Source organism: Macaca fascicularis, chromosome 12 (genome assembly GCF_037993035.2).
Source record: "Macaca fascicularis isolate 582-1 chromosome 12, T2T-MFA8v1.1".
Lineage (NCBI taxonomy): Eukaryota > Metazoa > Chordata > Mammalia > Primates > Cercopithecidae > Macaca > Macaca fascicularis.
This window is the reverse complement of record NC_088386.1, coordinates 116,726,402-116,740,127: the sequence shown is the minus strand read 5'-3', so window position 1 is coordinate 116,740,127 and position 13,726 is coordinate 116,726,402.

Genomic DNA, 13,726 nt, shown 5'->3' with positions numbered 1-13,726 from the left:
CCTTAGTAGTAAGGAGTGTGTGTGTGTGTGTGTCTGTGTGTGTGTGTATAGGGTTTTTGGTTAGTTTTATTTTACTGTGCTATAGCTATTTAAAACATTATTCAGAGAATTCTGAGTACTTTTTTAATGGTAGGACTCAAAAATACTGGCAGGCACAAACTTACCCCATTTTCTAGGAAATCTTTTAGTGTTCAAGCCTTCTTTCGTGTTTTAAAAATCATACTAAAGAATTTCAAGCAGGTCGGGCGCACTGACTCACGCCTATAATCCTAGCACTTTGGGAGCCCGAGACAGGCGGATCACCTGAGGTCAGGAGTTCAAGACCAGCCTGGCCAACATGGTGAAACCTGTCTCTACTAAAAATACAAAAATTAGCCAGGTGTCATGGCACATGCATGTAGTCCCAGCTATTTGGGAGGCTGAGACAGGAGAGGCACTTGAACCTGGGAGGCGGAGGTTGCAGTGAGCCGAGATTGTGCCACTGCACTCCAGCCTGGGTGAAGGAGCGAGACTCCATCTCAAAAAACAAAAAAAGAAAAGAATTTCAAGGAGACTTAAGTTACAATAAAAGACAATTTATAACATTTGACTGTTTTACACACACACACACACACACACACACACACACACACACACACACAGACCCTTCTCTGCTTTTATAATTTCCGTTGCAAAGAAATTAAAGAGATTTGGCAGAAACCCCAAATACATCTAGGTGGTGATCTATTAAATTTATGCCCAGATGAAAATGTATAAAATCATATTTTGCAAATTTAAATTTTATTAGGCCATTTCAATGTTTTTTTTCTTTCATCTTTCTGAAATCTAATACCTCTTTCTTACAATGATTCTTCTAACACCACACATGGAAATGCTACTCACAGATCTGACAGAATATGGCTCCCAATTTACACGAATAGTTCTATTGCAAAAAAGATACAGACTATGGGAATCATGTAAAAAATGCTGTCCTTTGAAGACTGGTTTTAATGTTTCATTTAATAATTCATTTAAAAATTTTTGCATACAGACAGCTAATGTTCTCCCTCACATTCTGCCTGTTATCTGAGATCCCATATATATGTATATAAAGCTGAACTGGGTTAAATAGACCCATTTCAATTAAGAAATGTCTTAGAGGTGTAAATGAACACACGATTGAACAGGCAAGCAACCGCACAGGCACTGCACAGGAAACACCCCTACCTCACACCTTTAGTTCAGTGCACTCCCTCATTAACACTATGATGACCCATTTCTAATGCTTGGCTGTTGCCAGAAATGAGAATCATATTCGCCAGCCTTGTAAAGCCAAAAATGAATAACGATAATAATTTTTTAAAAACCTGGCCATGATGATCTTTCATTTAAAATAAATACTAGCAAAAGAAGTGCTTTCCTTTAAAATATCCAAAGAAGGTATTTATTCACCCAGCATTTATCAAAATGACTTTTAAACAATGTAAAGAGACTCTTTTTTAAGATGTGTATTATTGGGACAATACTCTGATTTAGTGTGACCTGGGGTTTAGGAATCTGCCTGTTAAAAAAATACCCTCAGGTGACTCTGACCCAGGTAATCTTTGATTACTGGTTTAAGAAATCCCATCTTCTAAAATGCTTCAAGGGGGAAAGTTATGTTAGCTTTCAGGCTTAATTTTCTAGAATATTTTCTTGCTTTTTAGACATCAGCCTAGTTCAATTACTCCACAAGGATAGAACTCCATGGAAACTTACCCCAAAATAAATGAAAACGAAGGACAGAGTATAAAATATTTTTTTGGAAAATTATGCCCAGTTTTCTTTTGGTCTGCCATATGATATCTTTTAGATCTCATTCTTTTTTAAGATCTCCAAATTAGCATTTCTTTAAATAAAATATTTCAAAGAATTTGATTTAAGGGAGTTCTCGGAGATAAATTTTTTTTAATGCTTTTATTGTTTCCAAGTGTTAGAGAACCTGAAAATAATTTCGATTCTACAGAAATGTTCTAAATTTATTTCTATTTTTCCACATTCATTAGCAGGTCATCTCTGCATAAAGCTCATGAGAAAGGAAATACTTATGCTAATGTTTGTATATTATACTGAACACAATAACGTTTACATGCTTACATTTCCACTGTATTTTTGAGCAAATATATGACAAAACAACAATTGTTATAATAGTAGAATAGTAGTGGCAATAATTAATATTTTTGGAGCAATTACTGCATTCAAGGCATGGTGTTAATTACTTTACATGCATTATCTAAGGTATTTGTCTTAACAAACTCATAAGGAAGGTAAAGCTTTATTTTAACCTATGGGGAGAAAACTAACGCTTACAGAAGTTAAGTAACTTGCCCATGATCACGGAGATTGTAAATGATGCAGCAGGGACATAAACCTTCAGGCTGCCTGCCTCAAACGCCCTTGCTTTTAACCACCCTGTGGTCCATGGGTCAGCAGTCAGTAAAATAACTGTCAATGCAGTTAAACTCTGATACTGTATTTACAGTATTAAGCCAAATGCCTTCAGCTGCTAAAGCCTGCTAGATACAGTTCAGGATTTTCATGCCATCCTAACATTGCCTAACATTGATCACTCATGCAACATCCCAAATGACATTTTAGAAACTGTTTCACACAGTTATCCTTAATAAATATATTTCCGAAATTTTTTATAAGCAAAATATTTAATCAGTGGGGATGAGGCGAATCTCTCTCTTGCTTGGTTTCTCCTTACTAGTTTAGGTGCCTCCTAGTTGACAACACTGAGGTCATTACCTTGGAACAGAAAGACAATTCGAGGAAGAGGCAGTCACTGGGATGGCTTTGCATTCTCCACTCCAAATAAATTTCTTCCTCTTTCTCCAAGCTGAGTAGTGAAGTCAAAGTCCTCTCATTTCATATTGGAGGCAAATCTTAAAATTCAAACACTGAAGATTCCTAAAATAAAAAGACTTAATTAAGGAACTATCAGATCCTCCCTAGCAATAGGCTTCAATGTGTAGGAGTGAGCAGAATGTGACTGGGTGGCAGTGGGGGAAATTAGATGAAAGAGTATGGAAACAGAACAATCTCACCTAGTTCACTAGGTACCTAGGTACCCTTTGGTTGTCCTGTCAGAGCAGATCCAGGCATGTTACCTCCATAAAGGTATTCAAGACTTATATGGTGTCAACTCCATCCCTTGGGCTTTGTCAACTGTAAATGAAACTGACATAGGTTTCTATACAGCTTGTGTTTAGATGCTTTCCTCAGTTTGGCAGGAGTGTTTTTAAAATCACAATATGAATGTCTTTTATGTAAGCTACAACTCAATTAATTCCTATTTCAATTAAGGATGAGGATGAGTTTGTCTTCTACTTCTTTTTTTTCAAATGACAACTATATAAGGAAGAAATGCATTTTTCTTTCTACCCAGACTACTGGACTAGCAGAATATTTAAATTATCTTATCTCATTTTCCTAGTACAATTATCTTTCTCCTTCTAACAATCTCAATAAAATGTCTTTAACTGCTCTGTGCTAACTGTATCAGTTTTTCCTGAGTTCTTTGAAATTATTTTTTAGAAATTTGGGTGGGTATATGTATATACACATGTGTTTGTATGTGTGTATATAATTTTCACATAAATACAGTCAGGTGACAATGCAAGTCCATGTGTAAAGTAAAATATGTGAGACAAATGGAAAATACTCAGTTATTTGGATAGATACGTATCTAGAAATTACCATGGAGATTTTCTGAATTCATTACAACATAATGGGCAAGCAGAGATTTAGGCTGGCGTATGGATAGAGGCACTTACTAGCTAATAGAATTCCTTCATGTTTCTTCATTGTACCTAAGAACATGTACTATTTGGTATAATTTAGAATTTATAAATGGTTGATGAGTAATTGTTATTTCATATTTGTATATCAAAATGCAGTGGTGGTGGTAATAATTTGATGCAAATCTTTTAACTTTGTCCTTAACCATTACTTTCTCATCACTGGTTGTAATATGAATGATCAGAGTTCGTGAAGATGGTAATTTTTCTTGAAAAATTATAGTTTTATCAAGGTAACAATAAAGAAAAGGCTCTCTCTCTCTGTCTGAAGATTTTCTTCTTTTCTCCCTTGTAGCAAATTTGTAACTTTCCTATTAAGCTGTGGCATTTTGTGCCTCAGAGAAGAATGAGAGTACTGATATTTGGATGGTTTCATTTTCTATCATTTCATACAAATTGAACTCATTTTCACCATCTCTGAAGAATATTCTTTTTAATGGTGTGTTGTACTTGCATCACAGTTCAAAATAGATGCCTTTGGACCTACAGAGTAAATCTAAAATAAAGCCTTGTGTTCATTCATATTATCACTGTGTGTTTGTAGGTGATTGGGTAGCTGGAGGGATATACCATTTGAGTAAGTTTTATTCACTACAATCTAATTAAGGTTTAATCTTTTCAGTAATGTGATATGTGTGGCTCAGAATGACATCAGTCTTGTCCTTGAGGACTGCTGGGCTGTAGTCTCCGGAACCCTGGCTCTACTCTGAGACCCATTCCACTCCATAGCCGAGTGCTAGCCAAGAAGAGTTATTTCTAAAGCTGCTGATACAGGGGTTCCCACAAGATTGCAGCAGCCCATCTCTTGCTCATGACTTGGCTGAATTTCCTGTTAAATGGAGTATTGCTCATTCTGTCACAGGGTCATCTCTCTCCTCCAACCAGTACCATGGTCACTTATGCAACTGCCAATAGCTGAGGTCCTATTCTTTTTCCATTGCTAATTCCCACCGCTTGTTCAAACCTATCGAACATGCAGAGGCAGATGTTTTAGTCTGTTTGTGCTGCTATAACAAAATACCTAAGAATGGGTGATTTATGAAAAACAGAGATTTATTTTCTCACAGTTGTAGAGACTGGGAAGTTCAAGATCAAGGTACTAGTAGGTTATCTGGTGAGAACTGCTCTCTGCTTTCAAGATGGCACCTTGTTCTTGCATCCTTCAGAGGGAAGGAATGCTGTATCCTCACAAAGTGAAAGGCAGAAGGGTAAGCCAGCCCAGTTCTGTGCAAAGCCTCTTTCATAAAGGCCTTAATCCCATTAATAAGAGGAGGAGTCCTCAAGACCTAATCACCTCTTAAAGGTCCTACTTCTTAATACTATTATATTGGCCACTAAGTTTTAACACATGTATTTTGGAAGGGACATATTCAAACCATAGCAGAAGGTATGGTGGTAGAGATGGGGAATGAGTTAAAAGAGCACAAAACTCTTGAGCCAGAATTCAAACTATTTAACTTAGATCTCCAGTGGACACAAAAAATTCTTTTTTCTCTTGCCCTTTTGCTTTAGGTAATGCATTTCCTTTCTCTCTGCCATTATCACAACCCACATCGCACACTCATGTATGGATATGTTACCATAGTCAGTAGCAGAGTTCCTTGCTGATAGAAGGCAAGTTGAGATTTAACAAAAGAATTGGTGCCATTCTTAAAGTTTTGTGAAATAAGTTAAGAGCCAAAGGGATTAATGTATATTGGCTAATGACATAAAATTCCAAGCATGTCTATTCAATAAGTACTAAATAAATATTGTTCAAGATCAAATCATTTGTTCAAACTGAAAGATTAAATTCATTTAAAAATCTATTCTTTGAGAAGTCATCATTTGAGAAAAACCTGCTAGGCTAGAATAGGAATGTTACAGAGCTTCATAAAGTGTTATTTAAAAATGTACTAAAATATGTAACAACATGTATCTAGCAAAAACCATGAAGGCTCCATTTGGTTACAACTGTGTATGCAAATGTGTGTGTGTCTCTGTGTCAGCTGTGATATGGGTAAGGAAAGGTGGTGAGAAAAACTACAGTTTTCTCACCTAATCTTTGATATAAACTTTTATACTTCTATAAGGGAGGGCTTCTTATCTATATAATTATTTGAAAATATGAGCAGCATAGTGTAGAAGAAAGAATCTAGGATTTAGAATCATAAGAGTTGGGTTCAAATTCCACCTCCATGATTTCACAGGGATCTCATACCTGAAACTTTTTTAGTCTTTTTGAAGGTGACAATAAAACCTGTGTCCCAGGATTATAGTGAGAGTCAGAAGAGATCATCTATGCATAAATCCCTAATAAATGTTCTTGTGCTTTTATTGTTACTATCATAAATATTGTGTTGTTTTTATCATGAATATCACTTTGATTTTCTCAATCAGATTCTGATGGGTTGTAATGTTTTATGAAATTATGAATACATCTTTCTATGAAGAACTGCCCGAAACTGGGTAATTTATACAGGGAGGATGTTTAATTAACTCACAGTTCCACATTGTTGGGGAGGCCTTAGGAAAAGTACAATCATGGTGGAAGGCAAAGGAGAAGCAGGCACCTTCTTCACAGGGTGGCAGGGCAGAGTGAGTACATGCAGGGGAAATGCCAGATGCTTATAAAACCATCAGATCTCATGAGACTCACTCACTATCACCAGAACAGCATGGGAGAAATTGCCCCCATGATCCAATTAACTCCACCTGCTTCCACCCTTGACATGCAGGGATTAAAATTCAAGATGAGATTTTGGGTGGGGACACAGCCAAACCATACCAACCCACTCCCCAACTCTACCTCCATGCCTTCTGCTGTGGTTTCAATGTGTCCCCTCCAAAATACATGTATACTTTTTGTCACCACCTTCCCTTACATCACACCTGACATGAGATACACGTACATTTGCATAACAACTGTAGTCAAATGGAGCCTGTATTAGTCCATTTTCACATTGCTGATAAAGATATACCCAAGATTGGGTAATTTATAAAGAAAAAGAGATTTAATGGACTCACAATTCCACACGGCTGGGGAGGCCTCACAATCATGGTGGAAGGCAAAAGGCACATCTCACATGGCATCTGGCAAGAGAGTGAGAGCCAAGTGAAAGTGGAAACTCCTTATAAAACCATCAGCTCTCGTGAGACTTATTCACTATCACAATAACAGTATGGGGGAAACCACTCCCATTATTCAATGATCTCCCACCAGGTCCCTCCCACAACATGTGGGAATTATGGGAACTACAATTCAAGATGAGATTTGGGTGGGGACACAGCCAAACCATATCAGAGCCTTCATGTCTTTTGTTACAGTTACATGTTGTTACATATTTCAGTACATGTATTTTTTATAACCCTTTATGAAGTTCTGTGGCATTCCTATTCTAATCTAACAAGTATACATATATATGCATATATATATATTTGATATTGGGATATAAATGTTTATCATTAAAATTAATTTGACCTTAGAAAGGAGCTTATTTTTTTAATAATGAAAGGGAGAAATAAAGGCTCATAGGGAAAAAAGGGTAGAAATAGGTAAAATGAAGAAAATAAACAGGAAGGAAGTAAGCGACTGGTTAACCATATGCCAATACAAGGTGCAGGAGACTTTTAAATATGTTCTCAACAATCTGAAAGGTCATAATTTTATCTCTTGTGACTTGAAGAATCTAAAATTAAGAAAGGTCATCTGCCCATGTCAAAGCCAAAATTAAGCTCCATCTGGCTCATCCCAGATGTCCTATTTGTCTTCGTGTCCCTGCAGTAGCTAGCACACTGGGGATAGCGAGTAAAAACATAAGGGAATTAAGAACTCTTTGAAGGAGAGGAGGAAGTCAAGCTTTCCTCTTTACCCCCAGGATATTATATAAAATGTTGAAGGAACTTCACCAAGTCCTCTCCCATATTACACTTCAGATATTTTAAGATAATAAAAAATAGAAGGCTTTCCTCCCTGGGGGTTTTCAATGGTTGATTTTCCACTTCACCTTCCTTTCTAACTCCCTTCATCTCCTCATTCTACAATCAACATCTAACTTAGGTGGCTTCAAGTAACAGGTGGTGGTTGCTAGGATACTGTCAGCAGCCTCAGAAATCCTGAATATGAACAGCAAGTTTATTTCTATAGCACTCATTTTTAGCCATTTTAGCATGTTGTGTTATATCAACATATGAAACATGAGTCTACATTACTTAATTCAAAGTAGTGTACCTTACATATATTGTTAGGCATAAAACTTTATATATAGGTTATATATAGGTGGCCAGGCATAGTGGTTCATGCCTGTAATCCCAGCAGTTTGGGAGGCTGAGGCGGGTGGATCACAAGGTCAAGAGATCAAGACCATCCCGGCTTATACAGTGAGACCTCATCTCTACTAAAAATACAAAAATTAGTCACACATGGTGGCATGCACCTGTAGTCCCAGCTACTAGGGAGGCTTAGGCAGGAGAATCACTTGAACCTGGGAGGCAGAGGTTGCAGTGAGCCGAGGTGACGCCACTATACTCCAGCCTGGGTGACAGAGAGAGACAGTTCCAAATGGTCTTATTCTGTGTGTCTCCAAAGGCACTCATTGTTAGAGTCTGAGAGTGAAGCAGCAGATGGATGAGATGCATTCATATTTAAAAAATGAGGCTGAGAGGAAGTACAGGGGACAAACAACCTCTCAATGAATAAGTTAGAGGAGTAAAAATTATGCTTGTTAGGGGTGACAGTATATTATAATGCCCTGGGAATACTGATCGGATATCAGTGGTGAGAGTGTAGTCTAAATTCACTATGTTCGCAGAGGTTGGTGGTAGTGAGGGAACACTACATTTAAAAAGCAAGTAGAAATAATAACACTAATGTGGAGTAATGGAAGACAACTTCAAGACTGTAATCTTCACAGGGAGAGACTGTATCTGCATGTCTACCACTATATCCCCAGTGTCATGCATTGGATCAAAGCCTTACAAAGTGCTCATTGCTATCCGATGAATGAATGAGTGCATGGATAAAAGCTGAGAAGCAACAGCATGATTTTATCCACGATGGAAAGAGATTCCTCCCCCAGTCAGAACGGCAACTTCCTGAGGGTTAGTGCAACTAGAACCACACCGAGGAAAGAAATACCAGCATTCAGAAAGGCAGTCAAGGGGTGATAGAAAGACACTAAGCATGCTCAATATGTAGCAGCTGGAGAGTCATATGGGGGCAAAGAGGAAAATGATAATGGCTCTCCAAGAACATGTGCAAAGCCTCAAAAGAATTCTATCATCACAAGAAAGGGACCTGGGGCTAGGGTCCAGAATTACCTTGGTGGGACCCAAGGCCTATGGCTCTTCCTAGGGAGAAGCATAAACACTGTATCTTTCATCTTTCAGGCTTGTGTGTCCTAGGAAACAAGTACATACATATTTAATTTAGTTAAAAATTACTTCCAATTGGCAGATGTTAGGATATTAGCTTCAGCACAGAGAAGTGGTATTAAAATATTCACTAAATACATCAATATGTTAAACCGTCTGTGGGCTTTAAAATTGTATTGTGTATTCCATTATGGAAATATGCATGCGATATGTTAGGTGAAGAAAGCAAAAACACCAGACCATATGCACACACTGTGTTTACAGCTATGTTAAAATGTACAGTTACAGGATTTTAGGGAGCGAGACCAGATGATCATTGATAGAGATGCGAATATTTGGTATTTTAGTGTTTACTGAATATTTTCCCTGTACATTTTTCTAGTAAACTTCATTATGTAGAAAGAGGTTGTTCCCTCTAATCAGTCATAGCATGCATTAAATGATATTTCCAGATGGGGATGGACTGTACGTCACTCCCACTCTAACACAGAAAGACCGTCATATAGGTTATACGGCCTATAATGGGGTTCTGTAGGACTCCATCACTGAAAATAAAATGATTTTCCAGGAGGCGTATGGACTGAGGAAAACAGCATTAATAAACTTTAAAATGAGTTTCCCTAGATGAGCTTTATTGTCTTCCTATTTAGGTTATATTAAGTCAGCTGTCAACCAGACACTGAAGTTCAATTCAGCAGCATTATTAATTAGGTAGACCATTTCGTAATAATATTTGCTCACATTTCATTTAGGTCTCAGTGAATTTCACATCATTCTCCTGCTGGTCATTTTGTTCTTAATAAAAGACTGAAGAAAGCTCCTGACCTTCTAGTCTGGAAAGAAAATGTAAGGGATAAAATAGAAATACAATTAGCAGTGGTACTTTCCATATTTCATGACTTTTCTATAAACAGATGTTTTCTTAGCTGGCCAGTCTACAAGTGCATGAGTCATATGAGGAGCAGCATTACTGAAATCCTTTAGGGCAAATAAAAACCAGCTCTTATCTTGCAAAGACTCCTTCAGAAGCCTCACACATTCATGGTCTTACAACATTTTTTATCCCTTCCCTACCTCTTGGTCCCATAGCCTTGAACACCCCTCTCATCTTTATCCCCCCTCAGGAGATTGAGTGAAGAGAAGAATTCTGGAAGAATTTTAGGAATTGGGTCAATGGAGTTTGTGTCTAGAAACTTCATGTTTTGACATACTGAGGGTATCTATACTTTTAACAGATATTTTCTACCTGAGATTTACTGGACAAGAGAGCATAACAATTTTTTTTTTTTTGAGACGGAGTCTTGCTCTATCGCCCAGGCTGAAGTGTAGTGGTGTTAGCTCACTGCAACCTCTGCCTCCCAGGTTCAAGAGATTCTCCTGCCTCAGCCTCCCAAGTAGCTGGGACTGCAGACACGCACCAACATACCCAGCTAATTTTTGTATTTTTAGTAGAGATGGAGTTTTACCATGTTGGTGAGGTTGGTCTGGATCTCTTGACCTTGTGATCCCCCAAGAGTGTAACAATTTATAGACACTTGACACTATTAAATTCAGCTTCACTCATAAGTTGTCTGACCAACCATTTTGGACAAGAGATTCTGAGTTTGGAACACAAAAACAAGATAAAGAGGAGAGGTCCTTTTTTCTTCTCATGATTGAAGATGTGCATGGGGGTTGGCAGTTGAGGAGTGGTCAGAGAGGTGTCAAAGAAAGAGTGGAGGTAGAGAGGAATGCCAGGAAATCTCAGCTCAGGATGATTAGTGTCACTTGATCTCAGAATACCTGTCTTTCAGCAGGGCATATGTGGGTGACATGGTTTGGGTCTGTGTTCCCCCTCAAATCTCATCTCAAATTGTAATTCCCATGTGTTGAGGGAGGAACCTGGTGGGAGGGAGGTGATTGGATCATGAGAGTGGTTTCCCCCATGCTGTTCTCGTGATACTGAGGGAGTTCTCATGAGATTTGATGGTTTAAAAGTGGCAGTTTCCCCCACATCTCTCTCTCCTACCACCATGTAAGACATGCCTTGCTTCCCCTTCACCTTCTGCCATGATTGTAGGTTTCCTGAGGCCTCTCTGCCATGCAGAACTGTGAGTAAATTAAATGTCTTTTGTTTGTAAATTACCCAATCTCAGGTAGTATCTTTACAGCAATGTGAGAACAGACTAATATGATTGGGAAAATGCAAATTAAGTCAAAGATTTCCTCAGCCCAGTCCCCTGTGACTCTAGGGCAACTGCAAGTCCTGCTTCAAGAGGAACCTCATCCAACTCGATGTTTTAAAATCCTTTCTGTTTTGCCAAGAATTAGAAAGTTTTATGGGCTTACTCAAAAGTCATAGCCCTACAATTTTTACTTCTTCCAAGGCTTTGGGGGGACCCTCTCCAAAGAATAACTATACTGATTGAACTTTCTCACTAAATATTCAGTCCTCTAAACTTTTGCTTGGTGTTTTCAAGCTTATCTCATTAAATGACTGCATTGCTGATGCCTAAGCCACCTGCTACTGTGGATCAGACCCAGCTTTACTACCACTTCACAAGTGTCATATCAAGAGAACTCTCCAGCCCTGTCAGCAGACTGATCAAATCATGTGATACAAGTTTCCAGGCTGGCCTTCTTTCTGGCTGTGTGGGGAAAAGATTATTCAAGAATTGCCTGGGGAGTTCAAGCTGTTCACAAGCCATTACCAAGGGATGAGGGTGCCATAAAGAACTGTAAAAAGGAAATGTCATTGTTATAACAGAAGGCCAGTGTTGCATCTTATTGGCTACCCCCATCCAACACATTCAGGCCTGATTAGCAAAGAAGCCTTGGCTAGGAGATACACTGCCTTGGAATTGATTTTGCAATTAAACAACCTTGGCAGTACTCAGCACAGCACGTGCCTGATTATTTAGGCTCAGTTCAAGTGAAATTGCCAAAAACCATGATCAATAATCCATATTGGATTTATGTTGGACCACTGAGGAGAAAATACTTTTCCATTTTGACAGATTTCCTCAAAATAGCTTGCAGTGTTCACAGTTTTTCTTCAAACCTTCTTCCATCTGCAGCCATCACAGCTCTGTGGCAAAGATGACATTCACCTCCATGGAGCTGAGGGAATGAGTCACCAAGATTCTTATCCAATCTGTCTCATCATCATATCTCACTGTCCACAGACACATGGTGTAGCTACATTCATGGAGCATCGCACCAAGGAACCTATCTAATTTTACAAACTATTCTTTCCTCATTCCACCGCCAATGCACCTACTTTTTACAACTCCACACTCCACCTTAACCAGATGATCCCTAGTATGGATCTTCATGTTCCCTACTGTATCTTCAATCCAAGTTTCACAGCTTCAAAAGCAAATATGTATACATCAAAAGCAAATGATTCAACATAAAATAACATTAATAAATTCTTATAAATTCAATGTTTTTATTATTATTCTATTACACTTACCTCCATTTGTTGTCAGAGGGTTTAAGTTAAATTTGCAGTCATTTTGCAAAGTTGGAACATTTTTCTATGGCTAGTAAAAGAGAAGCCTTTGAGTTGTGGATATTATTATTTTCCTTTATGTAGCTTACAAGCAATGACAAATTGGTAATCACTGTCTGGATTGCTGCGATATGAACAATTCAGAGGATATTTCCAAACTGGGAGAAAGAATTCCAGGAAAGATTGTGATGTCTATTATTATCTCAAAGGGAGAACTTTGAGTATACATGCCACACATTTGCAATTTTTACCTTAAATTTCTCACAAATAATTAGTTTTAAATGTTTTATTCAATAACAATATTGAGGGGTGACAATGTGCTAGCGGCCCTCACTCTCGGTGCCTCCTTGGCCTTGGCATCCACTCTGGCGGTGCTTGAGGAGCCCTTTGGCCTGCCACTGCACTGTGGGAGCCCCTCTCTGGGCTGGCTGCTGCCAGAGCCAGCTCTCTCTGCTTGCTGGGGAGGTGTAGAGGGAGAGGCATGGGTGGGAACTGGGGCTACGCCGGCATGAGTTCCAGTGGGTGCCTGCCCTGGCACCAGCTGGGTCCCCCCAAACTCCCCACCCCCGCCCGGGGCAGTGACAGGCTTAGCACCTGGGCCAGCAGCTGCGGAGGTTGCGCAGGGTCCCCCAGCACTGCCGGCCCGCATGCACTGCTCTCAAATTCTTGCCAGGCCTCAGCCGCCTCCCCGCAGGACAGGGCTCAGGACCTGCAGCCCGCTATGTCGGAGCCCCCGCCTCCCCTACCTCCCCGATTGTAAATACACCAATCAGCACTCTGTGTCTAGCTCAGGGTTTGTAAATATACCAATCAGTACTCTGTGTCTAGCTCAAGGTTTGTAAATACACCAATTGGTACTTTGTATCAAGTTAACCTAGTGGGGACTTGGAGAACTTTTCTGTCTGGCACTCTGTGTCTAGCTCAAGGATTAGAAACGCACCAGTCAGCACTCTGTCAAAATGGACCAATCAGCTCTCTGTAAAATGGACCAATCAACAGGATGTGGGAGGGGTCAGATAAGGGAATAAAAGCAGGCTGCCCAAGCCAGCAGTGGCAACCA